We start from the raw sequence: 13,724 nt of genomic DNA on the forward strand, positions 1-13,724 counted from the left end.
TTCACTAATATTACAACTATCCTTTTACTCCACAAATAAATTGCGGATCATCTGAATATGGGAAAGGCTAACATTAAATCTCATGTTTCACTCGCATTTTGCAGGAAAGGTTTGAAAACCTTTGTCTTTCATGCCCCGTTGTATTTAAAAGAGGGGTGCAGTTGACAAGGATCAGTGTTTTTGTTTCTTGCAAATATCGTTAAGGCTGGGGGTAGAGGTAAAATTCAGCAAAATAAAGGTGGAAAAAAAAACGAACATCTTGCTCTAAATCACTAATGGAGCTATGGTAAAAACTGGTAAGTGACTCATGCTTACTTTCAATTTAAGCTTTGGAAAAGACTAGTTAAGATGTTCCAGTTAACTGACGGTTAACTGCTGGATCCTGACAATCCAGCATTTCTGTATTGATCATGGAAGGAAAAAGGCTTGGACAATGGTTGGTTTTCTTACAGGAGCATATCATTCAAATATGGGTAAGTGATTCAGGTCTTGGTATTTAAGTTATCCTTTGAAAAAGGATGAGTTAAAAGAACTTTGATCAAATGTACTAACACAGGAGCTTATCTTAACATAGTCCTTCCTGTATGTTTGATTTTGGTCTGGCTGTGTGTTGCCCAGCTACAATTAATGGCAAAAGACAGAAAAAGCAGCTCAGGAAGAAAAAAGACCAGAAGCACGAAGAGGATTCATAATCCTGGGTAGTACACAGGCTGCTAAAAAATGAGGAAGGCTTCATCTGGTACAACTTTGGTTACTATTAGTAGCATTACCCTTGGTTTCAGAAAAGGGTAAAAACTGATGAAGACTAAGGTTATATTTTGGGAAAAGGAGAGATGAAGAACTTCCCTTATTGCTGAAGCCTGGGATGAGAGCTGGTAGTGACAGATCTACTTATCTCTGAACTCTGGTGGCAAAATGAGTTCCCTGAGTATGGATCAGTACAGGTTTGAACTAGGAAAGGAAAACTGGAGAACCAAATCTAGTGTAAGTTCTGACAAGAAAGACCTTTCTGTGGTCCCTGAATATTGCACAATCCATCTAATCCATCTAAAGTATAATACGCTTTACTATATTTCTAAGTGTACTAAACATGCATGTCTATCCAGAGGAACAATCACTAATACCTGTGAACAACTCAAAACAATGCATTCTTCATTGTGATAACATTTATAACTCTGAACCATGCTGATGGAATTGCCAAAGTAAGCAGATTTTATTCTTCTTCCATGTTCATATAGGCCTGATTTCCTTAGATGCTGACATTTTATAAATGTCATAGTTTATGAGGAAATAATAAAAATCCAGATAACGTGGCACAACACTGTGACCTTTAGCTGAAGGATTGATATAAGTTCTTAAGTAAGCCCAGTAAAGAAATTCAGAGGCGAAAATACAGGTTCTAGTAAGCAATTGTGGACTTCAAAGGTCACAGATTTAGCATCAATTCTATGAGTCAGAGCTAGTAACACTTTTCCTTTTTAATACCTGTTTTTTTTTTTTTTTTTTTTTTTTTGTGTGTGTGTGTGTGATTTGTAAACAGTTTTAATTTAAAACTTGCATATTTTTGTTATCATTTGGAACTGAATATGTTTGCAATGACTAACCAAAACGAAAGGAATCTCCACTATTAATGTTATTGCTTGGGATATAGATCCCAGAGTATATGCAATTTTATTAACTTGAAATAAGTCCTCTTTCACATATATCAAAGAAATCCCAACATTTCTTCGAAAAATGTGTATAGCGTACCATAAAGTTGTGATATTACATTTTAAGATGCTTTTTATAAAATATGAACCAAAATATCCTGACTTCCTCTCTGTTTAATATGACTATCATGTAATAACACAAGCTGTGAAGGCAAAATATGCTAATCCAAGAGTATTTAGAATTTCAGCTGAACTCGTGTTAATGTTGTGTAAAGCTTTTCTGATTTTCTGCTCTATCCACAAGCACACACAAAATATCTCAACAGCAGATTACATGGCGGCCTAATAGTATTTTTATTGTGTTGGTCAATTAATGTGTTCTCTAAATATTGCAAGCAAATAACAGCTGCATTACCATAACTGTCAGTGAGTTACAGTAGAACCATTTTGGAACAACATTTGTTACAGAATATCACAAAACCACCAAACTTGCAACTTCTTGAGAGATATACAAAGAAATCTCTTAATGCCTGAACAGCAGAAAGAAATTCCCCTGAAGCTTATAACTGTTCTAAAAGTTCTTCCTTGAGGTCATTTTCCATACTAATTTTATAGACATCAGTTTGTTTCAGATCATGTTAAACTTGTTAAATCCTGGTGTGTTTTATTTTTGTATGTTATTATTTTGTAGAAAGCCCCTGCTTGAGATTCGATTTTACTTGTCACTTTTGAATATATTGCAGCAAAGTGAAATATCATTATATCTCATTCCTCAACTACCTACATATAACGCATTTTAGAATTAAAGACTCATTGCAAACAGAATAGATAAAAACATAGATTTCTGTGCTAATTGTGTCCAGATATAACCTTGGCTCTTCCTTAAATCTTGAAAAAAAAATTTGTTGTTACAGACTTACCTACTTTTAGATCAAATACATCCAAAGCTATAATTATGATTCTGCAATAAACATTGTGGTTACTGAAAAATTATGAACACTTTGTAAATGTGCTTTTTGTTAAATTTAACATGCAAAAACGATGAAAGAGATATATCAGTCTCTAGATTTTGCAGTGATGTTCCTAGTAATCACTAATACCTTTCAAGCAAAAATCTGTTAAAAAATAATCTTACTGTAATACCAAGGAGTATTTTGAATACACTCTGTACACTTAACACCAATTTGTATCTTCATTTATTCTGTGAAGGCAAATTGCACTTATGTAGCACCTTCTACAAAAAGAAATTTTAGAAGATCTTGCACACACTGCTTTAGTCAAGTTCATAAGCTGTGACTAAATACAACAATTGCTGGGTATTAGAAAGAAGTAAGACATCAGATTTCATATGTTGAGCATCATGTGGAAAATATTAATTATAAGTTATTAGGAACCTAATCTGTGGGTCGTTTAGGAAAGGTCAGTTGAAACCATTTTAAAGAGGAAATGGAAAGAATATGAATGTCTCTCCCTTTCCCTCTTCCATCATTAAACATTCATTATGAGTCATGATTAAGTAAAACATTTGAAATCCTGCATCTGGTTTATCACTTAGTCTGTGCAGCAGAAGGTTAAAGACCATTCTGCCTTCTATTGAGCCATCTAATGAGATACTCTGATGAAGATTACCTGAAACAGGAATCTTGTTCTTGAAAAATTTTGATTGAATTTTTCTCTGCGTGTGGATTTCTTTTTCTCAATAGAGAAAATTATGAATCTCATTAGAAAAACAAATGTCCTTAAATGAAATTAGCACTGTAAGGTGCTGGGGTCAGGAACGTGAAACTCTTTTCAGGATTCACTAGTAAGAGAACCAGCTCAAGATTATTGCTTCAAGAATGAGGGAAAAATACCCTTTTCTCATTCTTGAGGAAATCTTGCTTTGCAAAGTTTTGCTGCAGCAGCAGAACAACACTCTGGAGCAGGATCAATGAAGTATGATGAGCTCTGTGAGTGGGCCATTGAGAATTTTAAGGTGGGGAGATGGATAAAACAGTACCTTACTAGGGCTTCTGATTCTGTTTCAGGAGTCTGTGGATGTTAGTGAGGATCGTTGTCTATCTTAAATCTTTCCAAGTTTCATTGATCGTCTTGGATCATCAAAAGCCAAAGTCACCTTCAACTAAAGATGATGCTACGGCAGATCTTCTGGCCAGGCACAGACAAGGGAGGAGTTGGTTAAATGGCACAAGTTTTATCCCATACCTGTAAATAGAGAGCACAGAACTTCAGAAATACATAAATGTAAAAATAGGCAGAGCTCAGCCTAGACAACTATAAACGATCTCATAACAGACCACATCTTGTCATGGTTCAATCCATGCTTGTGAGACACACGGGGAGGAGGGGAGGAGGAATAGGAAAGGAGAAGCAGTGGAATGGAGGAAAAGCCAAAAGTGCAGCATGAATGAGCAGTTGCAATGGCTTAGTTGCATTATGTAGTGATACTACATGGACTTGTCCCCTATAAACAGAGAAGAATTGGCATAACAGCCGAGCACAAAAGCCTAGAGTCAGTATTACTACCTTACTCATTCTAATGCTCTAGGCAATAGCCTAAGGATGACTCTGCTGACTGCTCCTGTTCACTTCAAATCCTGAAATGGATTTCACTGCCAGGTGACAGGCATTCTTTACACACAGAAAATCAAGCACTTGTAGAGAATTATCTTTAAGAATCTAGAAATAACCAGTCAGTTTAGAATTTATTAGGGTACTTGGAGACTGCAGAACATAAATAGATTGCTAAGGATAGGTCACAAAGGTAGCCGAAGTCCTAACTTCTCTAGGGTTTGGACTGTTCAAAGTATATAAAAATAGCTTAATTTCTTTCCTGAGTATATTTTGTATTCTACAGAGAACATTTTTTCCCCAGAAATAGTGAAAAACAGCTGCACAAACTGGAGTTTAATTTTTATATATGTATTATTTTTTAGTATTACTGTACGCATATATATATATTTATATCAAGCTCTTAGGCTTGAAAAGCAACTTCACAATGTGGAATTTATTAAGTACATGGTACATAAGAAATTAATTCCTTCACCTAGTCACTCAAGACAGAAGTATGGTTTAGTCCCTATTTTATATATACATATATATATATTCCAACCTAATTTATATTAATTAAGGTGTCTGGAAAACAAAACAAAATAACAAGAAATAAGATTTCTGATCTCAAAATAACACAAAAATCCTGAAAGCACAGGAGGCGAATGGTATCCCATTTAGCCCATACATGCTTCAGGCAAAGTGTTTACTTCTTTATCCACAACAACCTAGAAACAGAGGATGCTAACACTTCCATGAGGGGCAACTGCATGAAACTGAAGCAAAAACATCCATGTATATCCTTTGTTTGTACGAGTACCCAATAGAAAGATCATTCAAGTCATGTTTCTCCCTAGTACATTTCCACCTGTCCATCTCAATTTCTTCATATGCCTGACTAGCACTTGCAGGAATAAGGGTTGCTCTTTCATTCGGCTGCTGTTCTATACTTTGGGAATGTTCTCCATTCTGCCTGAGCTGCCTTTGATTTTTGTAAGCGTTATTATTATACCTCGTACAAAAGTCTTGATATCACATTACTTCACTCAAATGAATAACCAGAACCCTTTGAAAGACGTTTTCCAAAAGATCTCTCTGGCATTCCCTTGCATCTGTCACAAATCAGCACTTGCTGGGTAGAAGATATAACAAGCAGCATCAGTAGAGTTGACAGAAAGGATACATACATATGAGATGCATATTGCCCTACACGCTTCCAAAAAGAGTGGTTTAGATAGAGATTACTCTGTTCTTTACTACCAACAAGTAGTTAATGCTGGACTACTTCCACAACTTCTCAGCAACTGTTGACCTTGGTTTTATTTTTTAGCTGACAGCTTATGGAGCACACAATTCAAATTAAGACATAATATTCTTACAGTTTAATGTTTAGCAAGTACCAGTGGGCCATTAGACTGTGCATTTATCTAGCTTATGACTTCACAATGCCAAGTGCTGAATTGGATTCACGCCTTCAGTGGGTAAGGACGATGGTCAAAAAGGAGAGAAGGGCTGCAGTTGTATTTCCATTTCAGCCACCTGGGAGTCACAACAAAGGTGGGTTTTGCAATTCCTAGAAAAGGAGTACTTAATTCTTCATCTCACTTGTATGACACATGGCATTTACCTTGCTCTCTACCCTTTTCCTTTGTCCGGTTTCATAGTGGACTAATAACCTCAGCCTTTTTTTTTTTTTTTTTTAATCAGATCCTTACTCATCTGGTAATTCTCTTGGGAGGAAGCACAGGGTTAACTTCAATATTGCAATGTCCTGAAGGACAAAGGTATTGTAGGTGCGAAAAATGAATATCTTGTTCATATGGTATCAAGTGAACATAAGCAGGCAGAAAAGAATTGTGGGTGTGATACTGATAAGGAGGAAAGCAGTCCTGCTTATTGAGAAGGAATTAGAAATGAAGAGTAGTGGAACTTAATCAAACCACTTTGTTTTGAAGGGAAAACATTTGTAGCGGTCTGACATTCAGACCTAACCATTTTCACTGCCTTGTCTCCTGACTAGATTCTTTCTTCAATGTGTTGCAGAAGGGCAAAACTATCAATTTCTTTTCACAAATTATTTTTATATAATACCTATTTTAAGGCAATTTGCTATGGAAAGATCAGTATTTTCTAATATGGTAAAACCTATAACTGCTTTGACCCCCCATTTTACCCATAAAACTATCCTGAGAAAATAGATTCATACCATTCAAAGCCAAGTGAGATTCATATCTCACGGGTCCCGAGGCATTTGGGAGGAAGTATAAAGTACTATTTACATGAGGAAGTCTGTGCTGCTAGTCTTCCTAGATGAATTAAGTATTACTTCTGAAGACAGTTAGCCCTTCCAGCCATCTCAGACACAAATTCCATTGGAAAGCAAGATAACAAAGGTCTCTTCCTACAGGTTAGGAGTGATTTGTTCCACAATATGCCACATTGTGACAAAACCTATAAAAGAGGAAAAAATTCTCAGTTATCAAGGTAGAACCTGTGATCTGAATAGCAGTTAGTTAGTTACTCCACGGAGAATACCTCATCAGTTATATCTTAGGTAACAGAAGTAAATTTAGAATGGCTTTGATGAGGTCCAGAATATGGGAACCTGGGAGGAAAGTTGACCTCTATTTTCTTCCATCATTTCAGATGGGTGACAAGTTGCCGTGGCCCCTTGGCCATTCATGTCAATAATAATGAGAGGAACCATCACCTATGAAAACAAGAATCTTATTTTTCCATAGTGTACAAGACAGGTTTTCAGTTAGCTCCAGGAATTATAATTTAATGTCATTTATGTTTTTATCTACATAGTTTAGGCCACTTAATTTTATTATACATAAAACAACATATCAGAGGTTTGACAATGCTTGCATTGAGTAGACAGTCATGCATCTCTTTCTAGACAGCTTAATGAGTAATTTTGTGAAGGAAAGAGCTCATTTAGGAATTATGTCTGAGACTGTATCACAAAGTCTTGTCTATACGAGTACATTAAAGGTGATAAAATATTTAAAATTACTTTAATGACTCTATCCTTATCTCTAAAAGAAAAGCAAGGGGGGCAATTCATGCCATTAGTGTTTAATGGAAAAGGTTTATGTGCTGATATATACTGTTTTGTTAACCTTCTTCTAGTTAATTCATTATGTATTATTGAAAAGCTTCTGACAAGATGCAATAAGTGAATTTCTCCTGTAAGTGAGGCAAAATAATTAACAGATTAGAGGAGCCCCAGGTGTCTGCTATGGCCAACATTAACCTTGCTTCTCTACGTCCTCTGCTATGTTTTCAAGATCATTTGTAGTCCCTTTCTTTTACAAAAGAAGGAATTTATTCTCAAGTATCCTCAGAGCTCTCACACCTTTCCTTCCCTGAAATAGCCCAGCCCCATCTTCTTCAAGAACTCAATGCTAATCAAAAAAGATATGACTCCTATATTTAAGTTAGTCCATCTGCTAACAGAATTTGAGTAAATGAATAAAAGTAGACCAAACAAGTGAAAGAACATTTGACTACATTTTTTGCCATTAGAAGCTCTCACTATTCCTCTCATTGGCATTATCAGATAGCTTGGAGACCATTGTTCTGTTTTTCTGTATTTTCATAGCCTTTTCCTTACCCTGTGCAAAATTTTCAGATAAAATAGAGGGCAATTTGATTTTAGTGAGACTTTTTTTTTTTTTTTTTTTTTCCCATTAACTTTGGTGAGTGAGATTTTTTTTCATTATCTTGAGTGGGAGTGATTTTATTAATAAGAGGGTTTTACCAAAACAGTTTCCATTAAATTCAACCTATATTTTAACTGAGAAAGACTGGCAGAAACCTGATTATTTTTGTCCCATTCTTTTTTTTATTCTGGCCCATTCTTTTTCAGCAGTATCACTTCTGGTACCAAAAGAAATACTGTTAAATCAGACAGTCAGTTTAGATTTCATATATTCAACTTCCATGATAATTAGGTCACGCATCAGAAATGCCCATATCACATGTAATTTACAAGAGGAGTGTTAAAGTTTCTGTGATTCTTTTTCTATCCATCTAGAATTAAATATGTTTTAGTTCTTTCACAAAGGTATATAATAAGGCTTACGTAATTAATTTAATGTACCACTATTTCTAAATAATTAAGCTCTTAAAGATGAAAGCTGGTAATGAAACACTGTTGTTTAGAAGCTGGTGCTAAGAAACGTGCAACTGATATTAGAAATTGCAAGTAAGAGATCACGGCATATGTCTTTCACTTTCTCATTGGGTATAAACCACTTGGATTGGAAAAGTAACGGATACAGTTGTTTCTTTTATGAATGTAAGCAAAAAGCACATGGAAAGAAACTGTCCGTCCTGTTGCTGCAAGTACTGACACTGAATGGCTGATAAAATCCTTCTAGTAATTTCAATTCTCTCTGGAAGAAGGCTTTAAAGGTTTAGAAAGATTAGAGAAGAGACTGATTTAGAGTTTAACATTATCCTCTGACCCACTACATTAAATGACTAACATATTTAAAGATTAGAGGGCATGTTGAGACAGGATGTGGAAAGGTTATTTCTAAATGATGCAGCATTTTTAATTGCTGACTATTAGAGACAGGTTCTATCAGAAAGACACTTCTGTATTTTATACTGCTTGTCTCCAACAAATGCTTAGTTATACAGAAAAGGCACATTTTTTGCCAATTTGCTAGGGAGTCATGTGGTTTCTTTATCCACTTTGTGACTTTTTAAAATTATCTAGAAATAACTGCCATCATAAAAGATGTTTTTGTAAGTTTTAAATTCAGAGCTGAATAATAAAGTCCCCCCTTTTACTTGCAGTACTTTTCACTTAGCAAACAAATAAAGGCTTTATCCATGCTCTACAGATCAACCTGGTCTCAAGAACTTCGTGCTTATGAGACATCTCTATAATTGTGTCTGCTTATTACAAGTCTTATTCAGAAAAGTGAAGAATATCAAAGATGATCTTGCTTTACTGCACCATAACACTGAAGAAGCCATCCCTCAGTTTTGTTATTAATAAGGGAATTGAAAAATGTTAAGTTTAGAAAACAAATGCCAAAATTTGCATCTGCTCTTTTTAAAATTAGAAATACTTTTTGAATGCTAGCCAGTGCCTAACTTCCCAGGACATTAAAAACTAGCATGGCCCTCCCTATTTCCCACTACACCAGAGAATTTCAAAAGCAGCACTTTAAAAATCAAGTCCTTCCGTGTGAACTCTATTTCTTCTCTATTTGGGGAAAGGAAAAAAAAAAAAAAAAAAAAAAAAAAAACAGGGTGCAGTGCCCAAAACAACAAAACACCAACACGACTTGCTAAGAAACCCATTCTTTTATATAAAAAGATTCTCTAGTGTACTTTAAATTTGGTTAATACAAAATCTGTGAAATAAGGTCACCTCATTAGTTATATTTCAATGTAATTAATTCAAATATCCTGTACAATTATATACTATAGAAGTAAAGCAGTACTATTTTCCCTGGCAAATAAATACCTTCTGGCTGAGGTAGGTCATTTCTGCCCCAGCTGAGCCAGTTTACATCTTCTGAGATATAAATAACATTTGAGGATCCTTTCTTGGGAAGTGCTATAGTCTACCAGGATTATTATTATTTTCACAAGATCATGTAATATTTAGTTACAACTTCTGTAATTTACCATATTATATAATGAAGAATTGCAAATCCACATGACAGTAGAGGGAAAATATGCCTCTGCTTTAGGAGCCTTTATCTCACATGGTGTACTACAGTCACTGGCAATTTAGCTATGTGATTTTATTTTAACAAATTGTTGAATAGAAATGGTACTCTGGAGAAAAAAAAAGAAAAAAAAAAAAAGACATGCCACCCATAAGAAAAGAAGCTGTCAACGGGAAAAAGTCACCATAGCATAGCATCTTCCTAGTGAAGTACTACCCCTGCAACACAAAGTCTCCACTAACACTTTAGCATTTAAAGCAGAGAGCTTACCATCCCACCATCCTGTTCAAATCATAAGTACTAAGAGACACTGAAATACTTTTTAATATTAGAATAGTGATAGCTTCTCAAGGTGAACACAAGTGCGTAATCCAAAGAAGTCTCCACTAGTCATGGGAAGCAGAGAGGTTATCACATCAATATGATGAATATACTAGTTCAGCAAAGATAATTCAGTACATAGTAGTAATGAGTTGTGCTGAAGGTCCTTTTTCGTATAAACTCAGGGTGAATCACAGAATGGCTTAAGTTGGAAGGGGCCTCTGAAAGTCATTTGGTCCAACCCCACTGCTCAGGAAGGGCCACCTAGTGCAGGTTGCCCAGGTCAAGCTACCACGTCCTGTCTTTCACTGTCAGAAGCACTGGAAAGCATAACAACTAATACATATGCTATTTTCAGATACAATGTGCACAGACCTAAAGTAGATTAAAGAATCCCTCTGTCAACAATTAATGATCTGAGCACACAAAACATTTTAATTTGCTCTTTACATTACAAATACTACTGAGTGCAAAATAGGAATTATTTCTGGACTGTTCAGAACCCTCAGAGTTGATGGTTTGCACATGATAAGCAACTGTCATGAAAAGCTTACAAACTTTAGACAAGAAAATGAGAAGATAAGCTGATAGCCCATGGAGGTTCTGTCACAGAGTATGTCGTAAGCAAACTCTGGTGGAGACTGCCATCTCCGTTTATTCAGCAAGATCTCCTGGTTTAAAAGGCAATACTGTTTTTGTAATAAACACATTGTTTTCTAACCTAAATAGCAAAACTACAGCAGAGTAGTTCAGCCCATTCCCAGACAGGAATGTTGTCCGAGGCAGTGGAAGGCCACAGCACTCTAACCAGAGTGGAGTACCTCTTACAATAAATAAGTGTCACCCCCCAAAAAACAAAACAAAACCAAAACAAACAAACAAAACAACAACAACAAAAAAACAGCTTTCTGAATGGGAGAGAACATATACAAGAGTTCAGAAAAGTGAAATTGTTAAAGCTGTCTGAAGCTGGAAAATAGAGTATCATAACATTTTTACAAGTTGCTCAATTTCATTATATTTTTACAATAACCTTGAAGAAAATTGCTTTCTTTCTTTGGTTAAAATTGACAAGTAGAACCTAATGTTAACCAATGGCACAGGATTGTGACATGTGAGGATGTGAGGGGACATTAAGGAATGAAGAAGTGCAAACCATGGGACTTTCAATCACCTGAATAGACAGCTGTCACCCTAAATACAGTATAAGTTAAAATCACCTGCTGCAGATACTGTTGGAAACAAACTCAGTGGAGGAGGTCATCGTTGTGAACAGCTATTCTCCAGAGCTCTTGTTAATGGATAGCACGAAAACTTCCTGAATGCAAACCAGGACATCCTTGAAATAGTCCTAACTGTGACAAACTTCTATAGTAGAAATAACTCATTTCCTCACTCAGAAATTCAGACTACCAGATGGGAATCCCTGAATTATAGTTTTGGGTCTGACGTTCTCATAGAGGGGGCAGTCGATGGGCAATAAACTTAAATGGAGGAATAATTATATTACCGTGTTAAAAAACCCACTTTTTATCATCTCTCTCTCTTTTTTTTTTTTTTTTTTTTTTTTTCTTTACTACAGATGAATATAACATTCTGGTAATGAAGCAGTTCTACTCATTTTTAAAATGATGCAGTCAGAGGCTAAATGGGAGCACAAGAGTTACAGGGATGCAACAGCCCAACAAGACCACCTCTCCTTGCAGCTAAAGAAATGATGTTTGCAGAAGGTATGTAGATGATATTCTGATGAATTGAAATGGTATTTATGCCATAATTAAAGGCTCAGTGAGCATTTATGTATTATCTTTTAGCAGTCACTGTTGAAGCAGTTAATGGAACTGTTAAGGAACACAATTAACTGGCTTAAATACCAATTGAAATTATCCCTGAATTTTCAAGACACAATAACCATTACAAAGATGCTTTAAACATTCAGTTACAGAAATCCCAAAATGACAACAATCATAGGATAAACACAGTTGCCTTACAGTTCACATGCAAATTGCAAATGTACTTCTCTGGAAAATACAATTATAAGAAAAAGATCGAAGTCTTAAATTCAGCGTACCTTCCATGATTGAAAAGATTGGTTTTAACAAGAGTACTAGGAATTTGAAGCATACAATATGTGTTAGCCCACCATATTAAGTATGTTTATGCAATGCATTTAATATTCAGGTATTTACAGAGCTCTCAAACCCTCACAGTTACTATCAAAATGGAAATAACTTAACTGTAGGTAACACTCTGAAGTTTGTATTATGACCAATAACAAAAAAGATGATGTATAACAACTGCTCTGCCATAGGCAGTACCTACTAAAAACAGGCCTGGCAAAATTACTTGCTTCAGGTGAATTTCATAATAATCTGTTACAGGTTGTCTGGACTATCAAGAATATTGGTTTTGAGATGCAAGCATCTCTGCTTTCTCCTTATCTAAACAAATATGCAATTTATAAGAAAGGAGAATTTATTTTTATAAGACACATAACTCTTATTGGAAGCTTGCTCACAGTGGCAACTTCTCTGTATTAATGTAGCATCCTGAATGTCATTATTTCTTTTAGAGGAATCTTCTGCAAGAGTAATTATGTTTTCAAATTTTTCCACACAAAAACAAGACTACAGGATGCATCACCCTCCTCAATTTATAACCCACCCCCTCCCACCTCCAAAGTCCTAATTTCTCCAGACTCTATATTCAGTAAAGCTTTAATAGACTTAGATCAATGTATAATATACTAGCTCAAGCAAAACACCTTTTTGATAACCACTACTTTCTAGCCTCCACTCACTGGGGATAGAAGTGAATCCTTAAGAAATTATCACAACTGAAATTTGAAAAGTTGGGTTCCACCCTCCCCTACAACAACAAAACGGAACAACAATATAAAGCCCCAAACAAACAAACAAAAAACACAATAAATAAACAAACAAACCCAAAGATCATAAATGCTTTATCCGCTTCTGATTAACCAGCACTTTGTATCTGTCAAAGAATTTCACAATTTTTGTTTCCCAAGCAGATTGGGATGGAAGAGAGGAACTTGGAACAAACTGAATGCATTTCCCCATTGCTGATTTCTGTGGAAACAGAGTATTAGTTTGATTCAACTAATTGTAATGCAAGGCAGGAATAAGGCTTATGGCATAATGACACTTTATTTTTGGAAATAGTTTTATTTAATCATGAACATTTGCAATAAAGAATGCTACAGGCTGTTTTTCTAGTTTTATCTCAACTTGAAAAAATGTAAAGGACCAAATGTCTTTCAAAGACAATAATGAGATAAGTACTTTTTTGTGTTGAGAAACTTGATTACAGTATAACATGCAGAAATCATGTTTATCAAATGTTTATCAAATATAATGCATGTTAACATGCATTATATTTGTCTTTTTTATACAAATATAATAAAAAAATCTAATGAAAATAAATTATCAGTAGATGTGTTCAAAAATGATCACATTTTTATTTTTATGTAGTGTTCCTGATCAAA

At 35.1% G+C, this 13,724-nt stretch overlaps 1 long non-coding RNA gene across 2 annotated transcripts in view; it reads right to left on the reverse strand.

The window, feature by feature from the left end:
* LOC118170616 overlaps nt 1-13,724 on the reverse strand; it is a 233,999-nt gene that overhangs the window by 106,743 nt on the left and 113,532 nt on the right. The window contains exon 3 of one of the 2 annotated variants that reach the window (XR_004752804.1): nt 3,649-3,854. This is a non-coding gene — a long non-coding RNA (uncharacterized LOC118170616). Of the gene's footprint in view, nt 1-2,721; nt 3,855-13,724 lie in introns of those variants that run through there. The other variant, XR_004752803.1, reaches the window with a different exon arrangement.

The sequence above is a fragment of the Oxyura jamaicensis genome, chromosome 8, assembly GCF_011077185.1.
Source record: "Oxyura jamaicensis isolate SHBP4307 breed ruddy duck chromosome 8, BPBGC_Ojam_1.0, whole genome shotgun sequence".
NCBI lineage: Eukaryota > Metazoa > Chordata > Aves > Anseriformes > Anatidae > Oxyura > Oxyura jamaicensis.